The 23,051-nt window shown below is 41.6% G+C and overlaps 1 pseudogene; it reads right to left on the bottom strand.

The window, feature by feature from the left end:
- Positions 1–185: 185 nt before the first annotated feature.
- LOC132624297 (probable aspartic proteinase GIP2) lies at positions 186–21,412 on the bottom strand (annotated as a pseudogene).
- Positions 21,413–23,051: the final 1,639 nt, after the last annotated feature.

Here is a 23,051-nt window from a genome sequence, read left to right as displayed (position 1 = left end):
ATCTGAATTAACATCAGATATTGTTATTACAAATTTCAGACTTCATGATTAGTTGGAAAACGAAATTACAAAGAAAACAATATTTTCCGGTAAAGCAAGCAACAAAGACCAAGTCTAATTTCAGCAATTTAGTGAATTCTACATCCTAGTTCATATTGTTGCACAATTTCATCAATCAGAAGCAGTTATCGATCGAGCTGTGCTACGTATAGTTCTGTCTGACGGAAAAAGAGCGAGTTACTGAAACCTATTCTAGTTCTCGAAAGATCAAATTCCACAAGGTTGTCCTGCACTTGATAAGATCCAATAACAATTGCTTGTCCCCAATCTCGAGTGTGTCGTTCAACAAAGGCTAAACACACGACATCCTCGTTAACTTTTACCGATGAGTTCGCTCCAGTAACTCTCCAATGCACATTTTTCTTATGGAGACCGATGTTAATTTCAGGAGCATTATAGCCAAGTCGCGATATACCAATATCTCTCGAGTTGAAGCAAGTTGTAAAGGGTTCAACTGGAGTCACAGATCTAACTTTTTTTGGCATCTCATTGACAAAAGCTTTTGTCAGGGCACATTGTAAATAGAAGTGGCCAATATAGTATAAGGTGCACCCGTGCTAAATGCTAATACTCCTGCCAGCTTGTTTTTTCAATGAGAGTAATGTTTTATTAAGTGGCACATTTTTCCCATTGATGCTAATGGATGAAACTTTTATATGGTACTCAGAGCCCTTACATAACCAATCTATCTTAGTTTAGTGTTCTCTTCATTTCCTTTGATAAGACGGCGTTTCACTGTTTAAGAAAAATGGAATTTCTTTTATAGCAAACATAATATTCAAACTTGTAACTTTGAACATGATATGATTTTTTTTTCTGTAAAAGTATGTTATTAAGGTTAAATAAAAGTTTTACAGTTAAAAAATTCTTAAATATAAGATGTTGATGGCGTTTTAGAGCATTTTTATATTAAAATATATTGTATGAAAGTTCATTGATCAAATGCAACATTCTATTGCTGCATTCATTTTCCGTTGTGGCCAGTGGCCATAAAGAGGCAGAGAAAGGTTTCATGTTCTCTCACGTTTTGGAGCCTTAATTGGCCTTTACTTTTTATTCTTCCACTATCTCATTACTCACCCATATTCATCCTCTTTAGTGTTGTAATTATCTACCTACTTTACTATCTCATTCATTTCCTATTCAATTCAAGGATGATTTTCCTACCTATAAATAATTATTCGTCCTTAACTTGTGGGGTGTAGAGAAAAATATATATATTTTGGAGAGTTCTTGAAAAGTGAGGAAAATAAAAGAGAGTTTATTAGTTGAAGAAAGGTGTTCTTCTTTTTGGTGGAGCTTTGGACTCAACATCTTGTCCAGAGTTTCTTGAGTTATACGACGTGATCGGGTTGTTGTATCGGGACAAGTCAGAAAGATTACCGCTGGACCGGTAGATTTGCTGCAGTGGGTTTGAATCTCCTTAAAGAGAGCAAGATATCCGCGCCTCAACCGAAGATATTTTTATTTCTTCATTTTATTTTTTCAATTGTAATTTCATTGTATTATCACCAACAGATGTCATTTCTTACACTACAAGTAAAGGGCCTTTTGTGGCAATACAAGTCACCAGAACAAAGTCACCACAGATGACCTTTAGTGGCGATCACGGGTCGTTGGCTATACTAAGTATCTGATACTTATTCGAGATTCAAACAATTGAAACTTTGATTGATAATTTAAAATGTATATTTTATTAAATTGAAATGAGAATAATTGCAACTTATAGTACTTTTTGTATAGTTTTTTAATATCTAAATTTTATTTTTAAAATATTGAGTTGATAGTCTAATCCAATTTAAATTAAAAAATTATTCAAATTGACTTTTGGTAAAGAAAAGTGTCACACAATTAAGGAGGAAGGGAGTAGAGATTTACTACCAAATTTGTATGTCCGCTCAAAATTAGCATGAGATTTGGCTTGGAATTGCCAACGCAACATTTTAGCTAGAGCGATTCCTGTGTGACTCAATTTTCAGATGGAAAACATTGGCCAGGAGATCGGAATTTCCTACTTAAACTCGTATTTAATGTAGCATAGTAGCTGAGACTTAGTATCGCTAAAATTTGTAGCTAATTTAAAAAAAAAAAAAAATTGTAGCTAATTGCATATTCTCTTGAAGTGTTTAATAGTGAAAACCACTAAAAAGCCAGCCACCAAAAGCTACCCCTTTCGTTGCTAGGTTGTATCATTTGAAGCGGCGACCTAAGTGCAGTTGCCACTAAAACAATCACTTTTTGTGGTGATAATTTTGAGTTACAGAAAACTCACAATTTGTGGCGCTCTAAAGGTGCCCACTAAACGGGTTGTCACAACTCGTCGCCCCAAAAAACCTTAATATTGTAGTGTTAGTATTCACTAAGAAAGAAACTAAAAGAAAAGGAGTGTCATATCAAATGAAACACAAAAAGTACTGCTATAAGACTTAGTTTTCTCATTTCTTTTTTCGGCCTGGAAAGTTAAGAAAAAACAAATTGCGTGCACTAAGAAAAAAAAAATGAAAGATTTGTATACGGTGGACATAAAAGAAGACTTTTGTCAAGACTTTCAAGTTTGATATCCTTCGCCATCATCTTCTAATTTATTTATTGTTTTGAATTTGTTTTCAACTGGTTGAACTTCCACTGTCTCCGTCAATGGCATTTATAGATAGAGCAGACTAGATTAATTAATCACCTCATAATTGATCAGTGGACAAATGGACTTGTTAAAATTTGTTCCGGAAACTTCAAATGTTTGTATTGGAAACTGTATGTATGGTCAAAATTTCACATTAATTGTCATTACCCTCACATTACCCTCTGCCTGGTCCCTAGTTGCTTTACGTAGATTTTGTTGAATATTTGTTCCACCGTCTCATTTTTCTTCTAGGCATAGGCATCTATGTTAGGCCAACCCAAAGAAAAAAAAATGTTAGGCCAAACTAGGTTGACAAATCATCGACCACTGAGCTTGTTATAATATGTTACCGAATCTTCAAGTTTTTGTACTGAAAACTGGATGGTCCACTCATTGTCGACGTCTGTTTTTGAGTTTGCAAACTTACCTTTAAGTTTATTAAAAGAAATTATTTGTTGTTTGACCTTATTCTGTTCTAAAAATAATAACACATTCTTATATTTCTTAATGAGATACAAATGCTATGACTTGTGTATATCTACAAGTCTACAAGTCAGAAAGTTTTATAACCACACAAATATTATGAGATGATTATTAATATCATAAATTTCGAAAGTCTTCATTTTTTTATAGACTATGAATAACAAAGTGAAATGAATGAGAAATATTTGTCCAAGAAAAGTTTCTTAAAGGTTTCCAAATGTAGTTTTTTAAAACTCCAAATATATTGAGTCTTAATTTTTTTTTTTTTTAAATACTGTAAAAATAGCTCAGACCAACAATTTTTATGTAAATTCAAACTAAGTTTTTGCAAACTAAAACGCTACTAAACAACTCAAGATTTCACTGGCTTTTGCTGATACACTCTGCAGGGTCCCTACCTACTTGCTTTAGCTAATAATCTCTTTAATTTTTTGTCGTTAACCAGTACCACAATGCCATCGTCCATAATTTCTAAATCCAATTGAAGTGAAAGAAAAGACATGCTCCATGCCCCACGTATTTAATATTTTCATTGTAGTCATGAAGAGGAATACAAGTAGATCCAAATTAATGTAAGCAAATTCTGTTGTGGCCTTTAAGAACCCAAAGGGTCACAACTCTAGAAGCTAGAGACCACAAGCAATAAACTGTCCTCCTCTCTTTACTTTTATTCTAGAATGTCCAGTGTTATAACAAGAAGCTGTGATGAATTCAAGAATTTCGTTATGAGTATTTAAGATTTAATATTTATATATAAAAAGTAATTTTTGATCTCTTTATCATATAATTTTCTGATGAACCACTCTTCACTATATGTAGCTCTACCCCTGACAAGAAGCCAGAGTACTCTTTCAAGTTTCAACTACAAGTTAATCATATATGTACAAGTAAAACAAATTTTGCAATGGTAATTAATTACATCGGATGATGTACATCAAGACTTATGTATGCAACTTTGCTTCTTGTTCGATTCGCTATATGTTTAACACAAATAATTTGCCATTAATTATAAAGATATAAAACACAGTGCGTATTTGTGTGAGAGAGTGAGTGTATCCTTTGTCGGTGTGACAAGAGGGAAATTTAAGGTCCTTTCTTTCAAAGAAGTCATATGGTAGGACAAGAACATAACTAAATTGTACTGCATGCTACATTATATTGAATTCCCCACCACTTTAATGGCATTTTTCCCTCTACGTGATAACTCAAAGCAATTAGAAATTTTGTTCCCTAATCTCAACTTATATAACCCCTTCTCTTAATTTTATGTGGTAATATTTAATTGGAAATGAATTTAATAAAGAAAGCAACACTTTTACCCTGACAATACTGTAGTAATAAAACCAACTCCTTAAGAGTAAATAAATAAATAAATTCTGCTCCAACCAGTGATAGTAAAACAGACATAAATCTTAGCACATGGCTCCGTTTGAGCTCCATAAGATACCGTTGGAAAGATATTCCAAAGGGCTACAACTTTTATGTTTTAAGTTTTCTCAAATTATCAACTAATCAAGGTGTTACGGGTGCCCGAAGTAGGCTGGTCAACCACTTTCGTAATGCGTACAAACTTTCAAATTTTTCTTTAAAACTCTAACGTTACGAGTCTAACATGAGTTATAAGATACGAGGTGTTACAATATCTCCCCCTTAGGATTATTCGTCCTCGAATGATGGGTTTCGGTTAGGTATGGGACTGGGCATGGCATGAATACATGAACGTGATGAAAATGACATGAAACATAAGAGCTTGACATTATTACATGAAAACATGGTCATGGATCATGAGAACTGAATACGCGATTACATATAAACATGTACCTAGGAACATGAAACTGAGTAGCACCTACATGAACTAGAATCATGAAACCATTGTCCTCGATTCATAATAATGATTAAGAGTTACTAACTTTAGAATTTACGAAAATTATGGCAGGACTTCCTTCGTAATTCGGACTCTCATGACATTTCTCAAACACCTGTCAGCTAACTAAAGTATCAACATAAACCTCACAGGGTATCTTAATACGTATGATGCGGCATAATCTTAATTACTGAATCTTAAGTGTGGCTAACATGAATACTGAGCTGGCCTGAACATATGATTATTGGCTGAATGATTACATGATTGGGGTTTGGAAGAGAATTTGTAGGCATGAATGACATGAGTACTGGAAAATAGGCACGAACATGACATGATTACCTGGATGTGAGGAGCATGACATGGGACATAAATACATGAAGACTGGCTGGCATGTAAACATGAGTGCTAAACTTTTATAAGATACAAACACGTGTAAACATGGACATCAACATGAGATCTGAATGTCGAAAACATGATTGTTACAACATGAGGGTTGAATACTGAGCGCAGGTAGGATCTGAACACTTAGAGACTTGATCATAGATGATCATGTGTTACCACGATAGACATACGAGATAAGAGTACAACATAGGCTCTGAATGTAAGTGCAACTCCGTGCGAATGAGATAGAGTTGAGTCATATACTAGGAATATGATTCTAACATAGGTATTCATAAAGCTCTAGCGTGGGCATGACATGATACATCAAATCTGAGTAGAATATTTTTGAGATAATAAGTACCATAGAATACCTGAAGGGATCTCACTATGAAGTTGGAACATACCTTACTTCGAACCTTACTTTGTTCGCTCTAAAAGATAGATATGAATATCTTGGCTTACCTTGCTTATTATTGTAAGTGGATCATTAAGAGTGAGAGAAAGGGATCATTCATACGAATCAGACACTTTATCTTCGAAGATAGACGTGGCATGGGTACATCAGACTGAAGAACATAACACGGAACATGTATACATGGAAATGGGACTAATATGGCATAAGACATGAATACATGAGTAGCATGGCATGGGGCATGAGAGACACGACGTTTACATAAGTACTTCAAAGCTACATACCCTGACCTTTGGACATTAGGTCATGAATATTGAAGTGTGAATAAGACATAAGTGTGACTTAAATGGAGTATAAGTTGTAGGCTTCACTCTTGAGTACTTAGAGACATACGGATGGATAAGATATCACTTTTGGAACTTAGCTATACTTACAGAATGGGACATGGTTAAATATAGTTTACTCTTATTACTGTAAGTCGACACCCTCATTATAAAATAAGACTCATGAAGGAAAGGATCATAGGCATGAATGCTTCGTTCGTCAAGCACCTAAGGCATAAGTAGAAAGTTACCTTGAACTTAAACAAGGCATAGGTACTTCGGAAAAGAAAATGGCATCCTTTGTGCCAAGCTACGAGCTGCTTTAAAACAGTAGCCAGAGGAACATAAGCATGAGTTACGTAGAATCGTGGGTAGGACATCCATCTTGACTTACTCTTATCATTACCTACCAACCCCACTGTTATTCTATTTCTATATGTGGATGCTCAAAGAAGTCGGTCATGGGCATGAGTACGTGAGAACGTAGGTAACATATCTTTGGAGTTGAAATAAATCATTTACCTAAGGCATTTTTCCCTTGTTCAGGGACCAGGTGGGCATTCCATAGGATTCTTAGTCTTTAAACTATTGTGGTACCTTCTCCTCAATCATTATCAAAATCAACATCATATTCAAAAAACACTTAGAAGCTAGAACGTGGTCATGGGTATAAAAGCACGATAGATACGTGAGACATGAATGCACTCTTTAACCTTGGACATGAGTATAACCTGATGTGAGAAACATGAAAGAACATTCCCTTGCATAGCTTACTATCGTATGGAGTCTTAATTCTTGTATCTTAAACATGGAGTGTAAAGCTTTAACAAGGGCATAAGATAGATATGCTAGGCATGTGTAGAGTACGTTTGGGCATTGGTACTACATAGTGCATGAATTATTCTGGAATTGGAAACGTTACACCCTTAAAACTCGCTATTCGATCTAGAACTTTATCTCATAACATAAGTACCTCGTACTTGATCTCAACGACCATAACAAAAATCGTCTTCTACGCACCTTATCTTGGCAACATGAAACTGTGATCTTCTGACATTATCCTCTGATGCCTATCAACTTACGAAACACAACATCCATATCGACACCTTATCATATTATCTCCCCCTTAGTTCAAAAGTAGACGTCTAAAGCTTGTGGATCCCTTAAGTTAGCGATAAGTGGTCATCTAGTGGTTCTGCTAATTTCCTCTAAAATACTAACGACTCATTTATTTAGCTTACTTCAAGCAAGTCTTACTTAGTGGGAAAATTATATTATTTAATTGAATGGGTTTCTAATGTACATAACTGGCATAACCTAACTTTGTCAGTCTTGGGGAAAACTCTTTTCTGATAATTCTTAAAGGCTCTTCTTCTGTAGCTTGCTCCCTTACTGCTTAGATGGTTTTCTTCTTTCACCCATGTCTATACCTCGAATTTAACTTAAACCCTTTGGGTTCTAACGCGCCTTCGATGTATTTAGACGGTTGCCCACTCACTAGTATTAACTTGACTAAGTAACTCAAATCATACTTCTACTAACTCTGCTGAAAATTTCTAATTCACTGTATCTACTCAAACTTACTTACTAAGCTTCTGTTACCACTTGCTAGTATCATATTCTCCAATTCTTCTCTGAGTACTAAAGTGAAGCATAAGGTTATTTCTAACTTTTCCTCCTTATCTGACTCTATTCTGGGGTTGTATACTATCTTTTCTGAACTATAGACATGTATCACACTTAGGGAAATTTCATCCGTCTCAAACAAGGAATTGGAGCAACTAACCCCAAACTCCCTATACACTTTCAAAATTATATCATACCATACACATCAGGGATAAATACTTAATCACATAACCTAAGAGGGAATTATCACATCTCTCATCTCATAGTAATACCTGCTTCTTGTAGTAACTTACTCACGTCATACTCTCTAGGTTTGATCTGAATAAGCTGAAATAATTTAAAACTAATACTAAAAAAAAAATTCAATATCGTCTGCTCATGGTTTTCTTATCGTATCAGTCCCTTCCTAGTAATGTGCATAGATCATATGGCAAAAATATATATATCCTTGAAAAAATCAAGACTTTCTAGTATTACAGGTAGTTGGCTCTTAGGCTATTTCCTGCTCAAAACTACCGTGGACAATTTATGTCTGTTGCGGTTAACTTCATAACATCCTACCTCGTGGGGTCTTAAATATGAACCATCACCCTTATACTATAGCTCTATGGTCAAAGAGTCCAAATAAACTTACTCTATAGGGTATATAACCTACGTGTGCTACCATACCGAAATTTGTCTTTCAAATGGTACTAACACCTGATAAACACACCATGCACTATTTGGAAAGTCTTGGGTCTCAAATTTCCTTCTTGCCGCTTACACATTTGATACGTTCAGAATTCGACGGAAAAAGAATGTTACTTACTGCTCTAAGCTTCATGGCACGAGTTAGAATAATTCATGATGACTCTATCTGAAAGAAACACATTGATAATGATTAGATTTACATCTTCCTCATCTATTGAGATGAGGCGTATTCGGTAGAACGGGAAACAACACACGAGTCTGAGTGATTTCTGAGAACATAGCTCTATTGCACGATCTAGAGTTGAAAGAAGTGAGACAATCTTAAATGTCTTGGTGGTCAACTATTTATATGTGTGGCGCGCACACACATATAAAAGTGACTCCACTGGACACGGTTTCATAGACTCCCTAAGACACTTGAACCTAGGCTCTGATACCAAGTTTTGTCACGCCCTGAACCATGACCTGGGCGGAACACGACACTCGGTGCCTTACTGCATGTGACCGAGCGAACCACATGGCTTGCTGAATCATCATGAGGCATAACATGAGTGGAGTATAACGTGAATGCATGATGAGTCTTTATAAAACATAGTAAGTCATAATACTTAATAAAAATACTTGTTTAAACATGAGTACGGAAATAACATGAATGAGCCAAAATGGCTATACGACTCCGAATGTCTGACATAACATAACTGACTTGTCTAGTCTATGAAACCTCTATCATGAGTCTGACTGGAAAACATACTTACTGGGACAAGGCCCCCAGCATACCTTAGATGCATAACTAACCATAAAACAAAAGTTGACTAAACTCCGAATGAGATGAGGCTCACCAATAAGCTGATACGATGCTGTCCTACTGAGTAGATGTGTCGTCCTATATCTCAGTACCTGCATCGTGAAATGCAGGCCCCCGGGCAATAAAAGGGGACGTCAGCACATTGAATGTACTGGTATGTAAAGCAACTGAATGAAATAACATGGGACATGAAATAACATGATAAGAACTGAAACTGAAAACCTGGACATAAACATGAGTATGAGCATGAGTACATATATATATAACATAAGTAAAACATGATAAGTAGGGAGAGCATTTTGATAAACCGATAACATGATATCACCACGTGGATACGTGGAGTCTAGTACCTCGCTGGACCAGCAGAGCCCTCATACCTTGCCAGGGTATAAGGTGGTAACGTGCTTGATGGATCCATTCAGTGTGAAATTAAGGTATCGTCCTAACTTGGCGGAGCGATCCTTGTCCTACGGTGGCTACGTAGTTTCAGGCTATCTGAGCCTTCTCGGTAATTCGTGCAACTCCCAAAAACATGAACATGATATAATTGGTTAAGAATCCCATGATTTTCGTGAATTAACTTGTACTTGACTTGTAATCATGATTTCACGAAATAACTTGTAAACATGGTTTCATGAAATAACTTGTATTTAGCATGTATGTATCTTGTATCATAGCATGAAAATAAATATATAATATAGTTGCATGAAAACTTGTAGACACGTAGGATATTCATAAAATAATCATTCTTAGTTAAAAACATGCATGCAAGAACCCACGGAATACAAGATATGGGTTTGCATGGATTACGGACTGATTCTCAATAATCATATGGAGTTATTAAGAACACAATGATAGAATAATAGCAATTCATACATAATATAATCATGGACATGGACCTAGGGTTGCCATGAGCACGGTATGGAAAACCCTAGTTTTCGTAGAAAATCATAATTTATGGATTATGAGGCGTGGGGAAGAACAATGATGTTCCCTCACGTAGATAGTAACTCTACATACCTTAATCGCTCCAAAAAGTCTGAATCTTTGAAGAAGAATTCCAAAAGCTTTGAATTTGGAAACATTGAGAGGATTTTCACTAATTTTCGTAGCTATTGTTCGTGGCTCAAAGGGTACTGCTCCGGACTTCCAAATCCAATCTTCACCGTTCATGTTTTAGACTTCTGTTTTATGAACACGCAGTTAAAATTTGGTCTTGATCCAACGGTTAGTTTATCAGAAAACACCAAATTAATATGGCTGGTCGGAATGAAACTCAACAGAAAAATACTAGAGTTTTCTCCAACTTTTTACAACTCTTGATTTTATAGGGTAACGGGATGGATGGATTTATTGTAGTCTTTATAAATGATAAATCTTGTCGAATACAAAGGTTCTTGATTAAGATATTTACCTTGGAGGAAACCTTAGGAAACTAGATTGCCAAACCAAATTCTTGAAGGGTTTTTTATTTTTCTTGATTGCAAGAATGAGTTTCTTGCAAGATTGAAGTGTCTAGGTTCTTTAGGGATGGAGGTAGAGAGAAAAAGAATAGTCTCTTAGGGTTTAGAATGGTGTTAGGGACATTTTTACTTCATACAATAATAAAATAAGGAGTTCCAATTCGAGTAGGAAAAGGCTAAAAACGTAACCCAAAATCTGAAAATTCTGCTCCAACCAGTGATAGTAAAACAGACATAACTCTTAGCACATGGCTCCGTTTGAGCTCCATAAGATACCGTTGGAAAGATATTCCAAAGGGATACAACCTTTATGTTTTAAGTTTTCTCAAATTATCAACTAATCAAGGCGTTACGGGTGCCCGAAGTAGGCTGGTCAACCACTTTCGTAATACGTACAAACTTTCAAATTTTTCTTTAAAACTCTAACATTACGAGTCTAACATGAGTTCTAAGATACGAGGTGTTACACCCCAGGTATTTGACTTATTCGGTCATGGAGCTCCTTTCTAGTTTAGTGATCCTTGCTAAGCTTGCGCTCTGCTCGACTAGCTCCGACTCCATCTATCCTGCGTTTACTCCGGGAGTCCCAAGCGCCTCGATAACCTCGGGTTATTTGAAGGGTGACTGACCAGTATTTTCTCGATCAGAGAATTTAAAAGCTTCTTCATGCATTCCATCATCTCTTTGTTCGATGCTAGAACTGCCCCTAAGGTCACTTCCGATGGGGGGTCCTCCGCTTTGTACATCCCCTCCACCCTAGAGTGAGGGCGCCTTTTCCTTTTTCTAAAATAGCGTCCTATGGGAAGCACTTCCCTACTTTCCGCCTACCGGTTAGGATAGTTCTCCCAGTTGGAATCTTGTCATGAACCTCCTCCGGGGGTGGTGTTATCTCCCCCCTCTCTTCTCATTCATCTAACGCCAGGTTATTCTCCCTATTAGGATTATGTTGATCTCTTGGTTGCGAGCCCTGCGGGCCTCTTACTCCGACTGGAACACTGCTATCTGATGTGCTGCTAGCTGATTCAGGCATGGTCAGCTGGCGTTCTTTAACAAGACAACTCTGAATCCAAGCAAGTTTTTAAAGATTTTCTGCTACGGATCAGGACAACACCACAATTGTCTATCCCCATAAACGGCGCCAAACTATTTTCAGTGAAAACATATTTAATCAAAATATCTGTTAGAGATTTGTTTTTATAGGGTTTGAAGACAAGTGGGTCGTATCCAATCCTGAGAACCCTATTATGAGCCCGATTCGGAGCAATGGTGTGTACAGGTAAAGCACAATAAGGAACAACAATATAAGACAATGATTTAAGAAGCTAAATAAGTAATGAGTAAACTCGTGTATATTGCTTTTTGAGAGAAAAGGGGTAGGGTTACAAGAGCATGAACAAGATGGATCCCTTTCCTTCTCCCCTAAGCTATCCTTATATAAGTCAAAGTTCGACTTTTCAAACCCTAAAGTACGGGTGATGTAACGTCTCTGCAGCTCCAACGTGCATACAAGCTGCGACACTCTGGTTGAGGTCTGCAGACATGACTCGAGTTGGTAGGAATAAAGGCCAGCTGGAAAAGTCCCCCGGTCCTACCGAGTTGGCTGCATTTTTCACCCAATACAAACTCAAAGCAATTAGAAAATTTTGTTCCCTAAACTTTTATAGCCCTTCTCTTTATTTTATGCGGTAATATTTAATTGAACATGCATTTAATAAAGAAAGAAAGACATTTATCCTGATATTTCTGTAGTAATAAAAGCATCTCCTTAAGAGTAAATAAATATTTTTCAAATATAAAATGTGTCTTTCAACCACAAATTAATCGTTGCCACAAGCAAAACCAATTTGCCTGATTTTACATTAATCAAGAAAATGTATGCAGTTGTACATGCTTCTTGTTCGACTTGCTTATGCCGAACACATATAATCTGCCATTAAAAAAGAGGGAAACACTATATCGGTATATCCTATGTCAGTGAGACATCACAAAAGGATTTTGAGGTCCTTTCTCTAACTGCCGTTTGGACAACGAAACAAAACCCAAACATAAGACATACTCTGTCCATTTGAATTTACGTGACATGTTTGAATTGTTGCTGAGTTTACGATATAAATAGAGATTTTTTAAACTTGTGGTCTTTAACATAAGATAGCATTTATGTGTGTTTATCCCGAATATGGATAATCAATTAAATTTGTGGGTGAGGTACAGGATATGTGGTTATGCCTTGAATCCCTTTGATAGAGAGAAGAAATATATGAATGTATTATGAAGAAGCAACTAATAATTGGTGGTCTGTTATGGACTTGTATGTTTACTAATATATGTGTGTTACTTGATTGAAGAAATGTAATAGAGATGAACGCAATGAATTCGGATTGCACACGATAATGAGAGAGATTTGTATATATTTCTAGTACAAAAGAATGTTCTTGATGTTAAGGAGCCAACCCCTTAAAAGTGGGCAATGGCCCCTATTTATAGTGTTGCCTCATGGGCTCCTTACAATAAGAGAAATCTGAAAAATAAAAATAAAGAAAAGCCTCTGACTTGGATTAGGTTGGGTTAGGTTGGTCGTACGGTCTGACACCCGTACGATTGGCAATTGAACATGGCAGGACGTTATTGACGCGTGGCAATCGCGCAACGGATCCACCGGACCAACGGCCACTAATAAACGGACTAACGGCCACGACCAAATGGACCAACGGCAACGACCAACTCGGCCATGAAGGAAACCGGACCAAATGATGCCCTTCCTCGGCCTCGGTCCGAGCGTTCCCCCGGTTCAGAACGAAAGTCTTCATGCGCGTTCTTGTCCCGTTCTTTCCTCGGTTCCGGGTCTCACCGGTTTAACGCATATCCGGTTTTTACCGTATACAGATAGTCCCCACACTTCCCGGACCGTAGATTTATCGGAGTAACGGGATGTGGATGAATCAAGAAACCGGTGACTCCATTTTCCCGTTGTTATCTTTTCATTTTTGGCGGGAACAGTTGCGTCACGTCCCATTTTCTTCGGCCACATGTCTTATTCCGGATGGTCAACTCTGACAACCACCGTAACGCACGTCGCTTCAGGTCATTCCTCATTAATTATGGTACACGTGGCTCCCCCTGGTTGGCCGGCATCGGTAACCGTTCCATTCCCATGCCTATATAAGGCTCTTCACCTCCTCATTCAAACATTTTTACGATTCACCCCTCTTCATCTTCACCCTTCACTGCATTTATTCATCTTCACCATATATAATTATCCTCCATACCAAGCTTGTTGCTGATTCATTGCTTATACCACGTGAAAGGAAGCAACTTTGCCACCATCTTTACTAGCTACTCTTGCTTGAGTGTTGTTGCTTCTTACTCTGTCATTTCTTGAACCGTCTGTTCCCTTGCTCTTTTTTTTTAGCTTCCTTTCTGAATCCACTCAACTTCTTCTTTTCATATTTTCAAATGTCTGAAACCACTTCCCATGATATTCCCTCGGTTTCATCCCAAGGAACCGAACCTGCATCTCCAATTAAAGCAAAAAGCACTTTCGAGCCCACTGTCTCGGATATTATACCGGCCAAGCCTAACTTCAACAAAGATCTTGAGGTCGAAAAACCTTCTTCGGTATCCGATAGGGGGTTTGATGTGAGGCGATATCCCTCGTCCATTACTGAGGAGAAACTCGACTTAGTCTGGGCTGATTGCGGGTGGGACACCCGATCTGTTCAAGTTTTTGCCCCCGGGCCAAGTGAATCAGTCACTGACCACCGGGAAGGTTTTTTATACGTGTATACCTACCCTTTAACTCTCAAGCTCGACCCTCCGGTCGATACGGTCATCTTGGACATGTGCCGGACCTATGACGTGACCTTGGCACAGATTGGTCCGATCGTTTTGAGGGTCGTGGCATGCCTCCGATTGTTGGCCAATAATACCAGGAAGGAGCTCACGCTGGCCTACTTGATACGCTTATATTCCCCGAGGTTGTTCCGGGGTGGCGTAATAAAACTCGCAAAGCGTAGCCGGAATCTATTTTTCTCGAAAATGGACGAAGATAGAGACAGGGGCTGGTTGGAGCGGTATGTCCGGGGGAGGACCTCGGACATCATTCCGGACAATTACATGCCTTTTCCGGAAGTGTGGAACAACGAGTGTAAGCCTGAACTCTAAGTAATTGCTTTTGTATGTTTTGTCAAACTTCGATCTCGCTTTCTCACCGCTCTTCTTATTTATATTTAGCCAATGGATGGATTCCTCTGGTCGTCCGGAATCAGAACGAATGGGTCGCTGCCCTCCTTAGCCAGTATGTCCACGACGACAGGACGTAGGGCCACTTGTCACGCGGCCGATGGGTCGCCCAGAACCACGGTAACACTTTGCTTCTACCCGTGTTCACTGCATCCTCTACTACCCGTATTCATTACGTCTTCGCTTTTCAGGTTTACCCAAGGGCTCGGTGGATCCCAGACCAGAGATGGGAGCCGAACCCACAACGTCGGCGCTCGAGTTTGATTCAGCAGGTGCATCTCGTATCCTTGTTGCCGCTGCTACCAAAAGAAAAAGGCCCTCGGACAAAGGGCAGAAAACAAAGAAAAGGGCGAGGAGCGTCGTTAAGACTTTACGAGACGAAGCAGAGCCCGAGCTCCTCGTCCGGAGTATCAATGCGGTCCCTTCCGTGGCTCCCGTTCCGAAGGAGGATATTACCGCTTCACCACTTCATCCAGCCGGAGAAGGACCTTTTGTCCCGGCGTTACCCATAGGTGCGGAAGAAGTTCTTTAACCGACTCCTCTAAGGTCGATTGACTTCGTTGACATTTCAGGTAAAGCTTCTTCCGAAGAAACCCCCCTGCCAAGGGAAAGTAGATCTGGGGGGGCGGCTGCCGCCGAAGCTGATCAAAGAAACGAGCCGGCCCCCGAGAGCGAAGCTACAACAGTCACCGGCCCGTAGCCCGATTACGGGACTGCTGTAGCTACGGAGCCCCCTGTCTTTGCCGAAGCTGCTGAGGCTGTTCCAAGTTCCCCAACTCCGGCTCCGAGGCCGGATGAGTTTGAGGACATGTTCTCAAGCACCCCTCCTGCGACCGGTGAGGTCGCGAGTTTCGGACATCTCCAAATCCCTCCAGCCACGAGGGCGGTTGTCCGGGCCACCGAATCTGGTGCCAGGGACAGCTTGGTGCGCATCTTCCCGGCCCCAAGTGTGGAGCCGAGGAGGACAAGATCGACTACGGTCACCTTCCCCGAGGATTGCAGCTTTCTTTCTCTCCTGGTGGGCGTGGCAAGCTAGCTGAGGCCTTTTGTCTTGGATTCGGACAAGCGAAAGATGAACGGGGTCTATTGGCAGTGCCTTATTAATGAGGGTATTCATGCGGGCAACCGGGTAAGTTTATTAGGCATCTTTGCATAATTTCACTGAGAATTTTAGCCTTGTCTTGTTTAAGTTTTTAACTTGCTTCATTTGTAGAGTGTGGCGCTCGTCAACGAGGCCTTCGTCCGTGCCCAGCAAGAGGTGGACTACCTCAAGGGCCAGCTGGATGCTCAAGGCCGAAAGACCGAGAAGTATTTGCATCTTCTGCGGGTGAAGGAGGATGAGTTGAATCAAGCAATAGCTCTTTCCAACCTCCGACCTGAGCTCGATGCAACAAAGGCTGAAAACCATAGATTGAAGGGCGAGCTGGCCGAGATGGTTGAATACAATCGGAGTCTCGAAGCGGACAAGATCGGCCTTAGCCGAGATAACCCTCAATTCTCCTCGAGGCTCGATGAGCTCGAAACCACCCTTTCTCAACTCCGGGGGGAGCTGGATTCGGTGAAGTCTGATGCTGCGAGCTTGGCCAAGAGGAACCGGTTGCTCGAATCTGAGAGTGCCCGGTACAAAGAGCACATGAGGGTGTTCGAGGAGAAGGCGGAGCAGAGGGCCCAAATATGCGATGATTTGAAATCCGAGCTTAAGGAGACGGCCGATGCTAATGACGCCCTCAAGGCCGAGCTCGAGTCGGCCATCCATATGCAAGATGTCCTCGGAGAGGCTCGGGATGTTCTGGCGGCAAATTAGCCCAGGCCGAGGCTGATTTGGAGGAAGCTCTGAAGAGCGTGGAGGTCGCCGAGGCTCATGCCACCATTGTTGCTGAGTACGAAAAATGGAAGTCTCGGAGGATCACCCTCAAGCAAGCCGAGCACGGCTTTACGGATCTTCCGGCCCTTATTCTCGAGGCTAGGAAAATCGAGGAAGATGCTAAGGGTGCCCTCGGGGATGAATCTGATGACTCCGAGCGGACAGTGTCTGAACACTCCGGCTCCAGCCATTCCGGATAGATTTAAGACCTGTACTTAGCCTTTTATTTTTTGCCTTTGTAGGGGCCTCTGATGTAAAATCATCTGTATAAATAGAACATGTGTTTTTCTTGATTCTTTTCTTTGAATGACTGTTTGTTATGACTTTCGCCTAAATTGTCGGCTCGTTTAAATAGTCGTTATTTCTGACTATGCCTGAATATCGGCTTCTTACTTCATCCGGCACATCTTGTCCGAGAATTTTATTGAGGTTTTTCCCATGGGACTTATTTTATGCTTTGTGAATCCGGACGTCTCCAAATCACGACGGGCATTTTTAGGGCCGAAATTTTTCGGCTATTTTTATCTTTTAGGGCCGGTATTTTTCGGACACCCGAATCTCAGCCTTAGCTAGATTTTTATGTAAAAGTCACCATTCGTGGGATTAATGACTTTGGCTCGGTTCGCTATGACCTTGTTGCCTTTGTCGAATTTCGACCGTAGTGCCCGGTATAGGGTGTATGAATGAAATAGTGCCGAAATACGGCGATTATCACCGGGGTGAACTGTTCTGACAGGAAGACATCCGAGATATCGTTTATCCAAACTTTCGATAATATTTGCATTGCAAGTGTTTGTGTACATGAGAATGAATTTTTCCCTTCCGTTTTTGCCGTAGCAAATTCTAAATGGACACGATTCATTCTGATTGTTTGGTCCTTACATCGGAACCTAATGCTGAAGATCCGGTTCTTGGTTTTGCCGTAGGAAATGCTATGTGGACACGATTCGTTTTGATCGTTTGGTCCTTACATCAGAACCTAATATTGAAGGTCCGGTTTTATTTTATTGAGGGCGACCTCCGGTTTCAGCTAACCAGGGTAAACTTCAGAGTGGGTGTGATAGTCCCCTAGCACTTATCCGAGCTGCAAGATCGGGTGAGTGCTATTAAGTCCCCACTCGTTGGGTGTAACCCCGAGTTTCTAGGTGTCTGTCTTCGTCTTCGTTAAGTAACACGTTGTACTTGTTTCCTCGTTAAAACCCTTGTCGGAAAACCCATTTTGGGACAAAACCGCACTAAGGAAAAGAGTGCAACACGTGTTTTCAGGCCTAAATTCTATCTTTATCCGGCTCTCGATTTTTCTGCAAAAAGAGAAAGGTTAAATAGAAAACATGGGGAGTTCATACCTTAACAGTAGTATCTTTTCAGATGAGCCACGTTCCAATTGTTGCGCAACCGTTGCCCGTCCATGGACTCCAACTGATACGATCCTTTGCCCGTGATCCCGGTTATCTTATACGGACCTTCCCAGTTCGGACCCAGTTTTCCATCGTTGGGATTTTTTGTGTTCAAGGTAACTTTTCGAAGCACCAAGTCCCCAACTTTAAAATGCCGAAAATTGGCTCTTCGATTGTAGTACCTTTCCATTCTCTGTTTCTGGGCTGCAGTACGGACTAACGCGTTTTCGCGAAGTTCATCCTTGAGGTCGAGTCTTACGGCCATGGCCTCCTCGTTTGACTCCTCGGTAGTATAGCTGAACCGGAGAGTGGGTTCACCAACTTCCACGGGAATAAGGGCTTCAGCCCCGTAAACCAACGAGAAAGGAGTTTCTCCCGTACTTGATTTTGATGTGGTTCTGTATGCCCATAACACCTCCGGTAATATTTCCCTCCAGTGATGCTTTGACGCTTCAAGTCATTTCCTCAGATTTTGGATTATTGTCTTGTTCGTGGATTCTGCTTATCCGTTTGCACACGGATGATACGGGGTTGACATAATTTTCGTGATCTTCAATCCCTCGAGAAAATCATTGACCTTGCCACCCACGAACTAGGGTCCGTTATCATAGGTTATCTCAGTAGGGATACCGAATCGACAGATGATGTGGTCCCATATGAAGTCAATGACTTCCTTCTCTCTGATTTTTTCAAAGGCCCGCGCTTCAACCCACTTAGAGAAATAATCAGTCATAAACAAAATGAAACGCGTTTTACCTGGTGCCTATGGTAATGGGTCGACAACGTCCATTCCCTACTTCCTGAAAGGCCAAGGTGAAACCACCGAATGCAGCAACTCCCCGGGCTGGTGAATCATCGGAGCATGTCTCTGACACCCGTTACATTTTCGGACAAAATTTTTCGAGTCTTCATCCATCCGGTTCCAGTAATAACCGGCCCTGATCATCTTTCGAACCAGAGCTTCAGCACCGGAGTGGTTGCCACAGGTTCCTTCGTGCACCTCTCTCAACACATACTCCGTCTCCCCGGGACCCAAACACTTAGCCAGGGGGCCGAAGAAAGATCGTCGATACAATTGGCCGTCTACCAAGTAGAAACGCGCAGCTTTGGTCCTTAATGACCGTGATTCTTTTGGGTCATTCGGGAGCTTTCCATCACGCAAGTAGTCGATGTACTTGTTGCGCCAATCCCAAGTCAAACCCATTGTGTTTATTTCGGCATGTCCGTTTTCTATTGCCGTGTTCAACAAGTGCACCGTAGGCCCGGGGTTGATTTCTTCCCCTTCCACCGAGGATCCCAAATTTCCCAATACATCGGCTTCGCCGTTCTGTTCCCTCGGTATATGCTGCATGGCCCATTCTTTAAACCGATGTAGTATCACTTGAATTTTTTCAAGATACCTCTGCATCCGTTCGTCCTTGACCTCGAAGACGTTGTTCACCTAGTTCACGACCAAGAGCGAATCGCACTTTGCCTCGATTATTTCGGCCCCCATACTTCGGGCCAGTTGCAAACCTGCAATCATAGCCTCATACTCGGCTTCATTGTTAGTCAATTTAGCAGTTCTAATGGACTGTCGAAGGGCATCCCCGGCCGAGGTTCTAAGGACGATCCCCAGCCCGGAACTTTTGAGGTTCGAGGCCCCGTCCGTATGTAGCGACCAAATACCCGAGGCTTTCCCCGAGGTCAGCAGAAGTTCTTTCTCGACCTCGAGGACCATAGCCGGGGTGAAATCTGCCACAAAATCGGCCAAGATCTGGGACTTGATGGTCGTTCGAGGTTTGTACTCGATATCATATCCGCAAATTTCGACGACCCACTTAGTCAGTCTACCCGATAATTCCGGTTTATGCATGATGTTTTTCAGAGGGTAAGTAGTTACTACACATATTGGGTGGCATTGAAAGTATGACATGAACTTTCTAGAAGCACTTACCAGTGCCAATGCCAGTTTTTTCAAGTGGGGATAACGGGTCTCCGCATCGCCCAAAGTACTACTTACATAATAGATAGGGAACTGCGTACCTGATTCTTCTCGGACCAGAACGCCACTTACCGCCACCGCGAAGACAGCAAGGTAGAGAAAAAGCGGCTCGTCCGCCTTCGGTGTGTGCAACAGCGAGGAGCTAGACAAGTATCTCTCCAATTCTTGCAAATCTCTTTGGCACTCCGGTGTCCAAACAAAGTCGTTCTTCTTCCTTAGTAAGGAGAAGAAACGATGAATCTTGTCCGAGGACATCGATATGAAACGACTCAACGCCGCTATCCTTCCGGTGAACCTCTGAACTCCTTTGACGTTATTCACCACCTCGATATCCTCGATGGCTTTGATCTTGTCCGGGTTGATTTCGATCCCCCAGTTTGACACCATGAAACCCAGAAATTTGCCGGACCTTACCCTGAAGGCACATTTTTTCGGGTTGAGCTTCATGTTATACTTGCGGAGCACGTCGAAGGTTTCCTGCAAATGTTTTAAATGGTCCTCTGTTTCCAGGGACTTGACCAGCATGTCGTCAATATAAACTTCTATTGTTTTCCCTATTTGTTCTTCGAACATCTCATTAACTAGGCGTTAGTAAGTTGCACCGGCATTTTTTAGTCCAAAAGGCATGACATTATAACAGTAAGTCCCATATCGGGTGATGAAGGATGTTTTCTCTCGATCCTCCGGGTGCATCCGAATCTGGTTATACCCGGAGTAGGCATCGAGAAAACTTAACATCTCATGCCCGACCGTCGCATTGATCATTCTATCGATGTGAGGCAACGAGAATGAATCCTTCGGGCATGCTTTATTTAAATCCTTGTAATCAACACACATTCGAAATTTATTACCTTTCTTGGGCACCACTACCACGTTAGCTAGCCAGTCCGGTGTCTGTTTTCCCGGTTGAGTCCTTCTCCCTTTGATCCGATTTTTCGGGATGAGGTGTCGTTTCCTCGACTGCGAACATCTCCCTTGCAGTGGGCTGTTCGCCTCGGATGGTTATTATCCCCTCTGGTGTCGGGAATTTCAGCAACTGATGCAATGTCGATGGCACGGCCCTCATGCTATGTACCCAGGGTCTGCCCAGTAATGCGTTATACTTCATGTCCCCTTCGATCACATAAAATACCGTTTGCTGGATAGTACCATTGATGTTAACCGGCAACGATATGTACCCCTTCATGGTTTCGCTCGCCATGTTGAACCCGCTGAGTACCCGGGCTACCGGTACGATCTGATCGAGCAGCCCTAACTGTTCGACCACTCTCCACCCGATGATGTTGGCCGAGCTACCTCGGTCAATCAAAATACGTTTAATCTGAGTTTTAAAGATAAGAATAGAAATTACCAACGCATCATTGTGCGGTTGAATGATACCTTCTGCATCCTCGTTGCTGAAAGAGATAGAACCCTCACGTAAATAATCCCGGCTCCGCTTTTCGCGAATAATAGAAACCTTGGCCCGTTTCATCACCGGCCCTCGAGGGGCATCGGTGCCCCCAACTATCATGTTGATTACATGCTGGGGTTCTATTGACTCGGCCCTTCAGTGAGCCTCCCTTTCCTTGTAGTGACTTTTGGCTCGTTCACTCAGCAATTCTCGGAGATAGTCGTTCTTCAGTAACCGAGCCACCTCCTCTCTTAGCTGGAGACAATCCACAGTTCTGTGACCATGGGTTCCATGGTATTCACACACCATGCTCGAATCCCGTTGGCCCGAATCCAACCTTAGTGGTCTCAGCCATCTTACATCCGGGACACGGCCAATAGCCGAGACGAGGCCCGAGGTACTGACATTGAAGTTGTACTCCGATATCTTTGGTAAATCCTTGTTGCCGGCAGAGCTTCCGGCATCGCTTCTGAATGAGAGACCCCTACTGTTCAACGGGCGCTCGACCCGTTTACTACCCCGACCGGAGAAACGGCTTGGGCTAACCCTTGATTTCTCTGACCTAAAGCTTGGCTTCTCTGAATGGGAGTATGGCCGATACCTTTCCCTCGACGATTCGGCCTTCGTTTCGTAACCTTTCCTTGGTCTCTCAAAACTTTTTTTCACATTTATTAGCCCCGGGGGAAGTTCGAATTTATCATCCTCCACCCGAATCTTTGACTCGTATCGGTTATGGACATCAGCCCATGTCACAGCCTCGTACTCCAGCAAGCTTTCCTTTAATTTGAATGCAACCGTTGAGCTCTGAACATTGAGCCCATTTGTGAAAGCTTGTGCAGCCCATTCTTCTGGGACCGGGGGGAGCTCCATTCGCTCCCTTTGGAATCGGTTGACAAATTCACGCAGTAATTCATCATCTCTCTGGGTAATACGGAAAATATCCGCCTTACGGGCCTGCACCTTCTTGGCACCGGCGTGAGCTTTTATGAAGGCATCGGCGAGCATTTCGAATGAAGTGATCGAATGCTCGAGCAGGTAGTCGTACCATGTCAATGCCCATTTTGACAAAGTTTCCCCGAATTTCTTCAGCAATACCGATTCAATTTCGTCTTCCTCCATATCATTACCTTTTACAACGCAGGTGTATGAGGTCACGTGCTCATGCGGGTCCGTTGTGCCGTCATATTTCTAGATATTCGACATTTTAAACCTCTTCGGGATTAGTTTCGGAGCTGCGCTCGGAGGAAATGGCCTTTGGATTTACCTCTTCGAATCCGGGCCTTTCAGTAAATGTGGAGGCCCCGGGATTTGGTCTACCCAAGAGTTATATGTTTCCACCCTCTTTTCGGTTGAGTCTACCCGTTTTGCCAAAGTTTCGAGCATTCTCAGAACCTCGGTGGAGGAACCAGCTCCGGACCCATTGCTCTCGACCATCCGGGCCTCATCT

This window comes from Lycium barbarum, chromosome 12, assembly GCF_019175385.1.
Source record: "Lycium barbarum isolate Lr01 chromosome 12, ASM1917538v2, whole genome shotgun sequence".
Classification (NCBI taxonomy): Eukaryota; Viridiplantae; Streptophyta; class Magnoliopsida; order Solanales; family Solanaceae; genus Lycium; species Lycium barbarum.
This window is presented reverse-complemented; position numbering and strand designations above follow the sequence as displayed.